This window comes from Lycium barbarum, chromosome 3 (genome assembly GCF_019175385.1).
Source record: "Lycium barbarum isolate Lr01 chromosome 3, ASM1917538v2, whole genome shotgun sequence".
In the NCBI taxonomy this organism is placed as follows: domain Eukaryota; kingdom Viridiplantae; phylum Streptophyta; class Magnoliopsida; order Solanales; family Solanaceae; genus Lycium; species Lycium barbarum.
The window spans coordinates 114222457-114224568 of record NC_083339.1 but is presented as its reverse complement, the minus strand read 5'-3'; the positions used below and the strand labels follow the sequence as shown (position 1 = coordinate 114224568).

The following is a 2112-nucleotide window of genomic DNA, read 5'->3' as shown; positions in this document are numbered from 1 at the left end:
CCATATTCTTAAACACGGGCCGTATTCCATGGGCATATTAAAGAATAAGAAGAACCTGAATGACAGGCTGAGGAAATGGTGATTTACGAAAAACTTTTACGGACCGTATTCCACTTTACGGTCCGTATTTCAAAGCAGATTTAACCATTCGAGCATCTGGCAGAAAGTCAAAGTCTTGGAAGTTGAAAGACGACTGGGCAGCTTACGGACCGTAAACCAATTTACGGTCCGTATCTCAAGTGATTGATGTTGCTCAAAACTGGAAGGAAGACCTGGTCGTAAACTGGTTTACGGTCCGTATTTCACTTTACGGACCGTATTTCGTATCGACGGGGACCAAAGTGCAAATCTGCAACTTTCACGTTTTCAGAACCTATAAATAGTCATTGTAGGGTTTTAATAGTTATCAGTTATTATATTTTGATTTTTGGCTTAGAACATTAAATACTCTCTAGTTTTTGAAGGTTCAAACATCAATTCAAGTATTATCAATTCCTCTTTTCTTCCAAAGTAAACAATTATGAATTCTTCAATTTTTTATTTCTTGTTCTTTGTCATGAGTAGCTAAATTCCCTTACTAGGGTTGTGAACCCAATGATGGGTGTTGTGTGATTGATATACACATAATGGATTATTAGGGTGTATTTATTCTTCATTCTTCATTCATAATTAATGGTTGCAAACATTGATTAAAGCCATAAACCTTGATTTATTTGGGAAAATAATTAGGGTTGGTAAGAATAAATAACAAGGACTCAAAGCTTTAAACTTTGTTTAATAAATTTACTTAGGAATAAGAAGAATTTACTTGGCATGATTAATCGTTCTTCATACTTACTTTTTTATATTTGGGAAAATCATAGAAAGAGATAATATTTATTTATTGGAAAATAGTAGAGATTCATATAGAGATTAAGTGCATTTATATAATGATCCATTAGAAGTATATCAAGATCAATACTCATGATCATACACTCTATCTAACGGGGACACAACCTTAGTTTCTTTTACCATAAATTTCCACCAAAGCAAGTAGATACAATTAGTCATAGAAAAATCAACTATTACCAAAACCATCAGATTAAGACATTAGCATCCTACGACTTTAGTAACCTTTTCACACCATATTCCCTGTGGGATTCGACCCCAACCTTGTTGGGTTACTATATTTGATAACGTCTGCGTTATATCATTAATAGGTGTAATTTGAGCGTATCAAATTTTGGTGCCGTTGCTGGGGAATACGGTTTTGAAATTACTAAATAGTGTTTGCTTTATTGAAGTCTTTTGCTTATTCCATCAAACCTTGTTTGCTACTCTGTGTAAACCAGGTGAACATGAATCAAAATCAGCAAAATCAATATGTTGGTAACCATGGGAATCGGTTGAACAATCAGGCGAATGAATTAGATGATGAGAATATTTTCGCTGATCTTGTTCCGGAGGAGGACTATGCATCTGCTATTGTTCAGCCTCGAGTTGGAGCTGCTACTGTGAAAATTGACTCCTCTCTATACCAATTATTGAAGCTTGAGGGATACTTTCGGAACTCTACCGAGAATGACCCTCAACGTCATTTGCAGAATTTTGTAGATGTGTGTGCTAATCACATCCAGAACAACGTTCCACAAGATGCTATTCGGTTGAGGTTATTCAAATATTCCTTAACTGGAGAGGCAAGAACATGGTTTGAGAAGCTGCCCCGAAATTCGATTACTTCATGGGCTGTGATGGTGGCTACTTTTCTCACAAAATGGTACCCTCCTAGCAAGAAGGCTGAAATTCGTGACAAGATCTATGAATTTAAGTAGCGACCGGGGGAACAACTATATGAAGCCTGGGAGAGATTCAAGGAGTATTTGCAGAAGAGCCCAAATCATGGTTTTCTGGATCACATACTAATGGAGAAGTTCTACCGAGGGCTAGATCCAGTGACACAGTCAGTTTCTAATAATGCAACTGATGGTTGTTTCATGAACAAATCTTATCGACGGGTGACCAACATACTTAACAAGATGACGACTCATAATCAGGCTAGGAACTCAAACAATGCTGATGTGGTACCGTTTGGTAGTGCTATGATCCAGAATATAGTAAAGGAGAATCAAGATA

General features: G+C 36.6%; 1 non-coding gene across 1 annotated transcript; it reads right to left on the bottom strand.

The window, feature by feature from the left end:
* Positions 1 to 1779: 1779 nt before the first annotated feature.
* Positions 1780 to 1885, bottom strand: LOC132634450 (small nucleolar RNA R71). Its single transcript, XR_009580173.1, has one exon. It is a non-coding gene; the product is annotated as a small nucleolar RNA R71 (small nucleolar RNA).
* Positions 1886 to 2112: the final 227 nt, after the last annotated feature.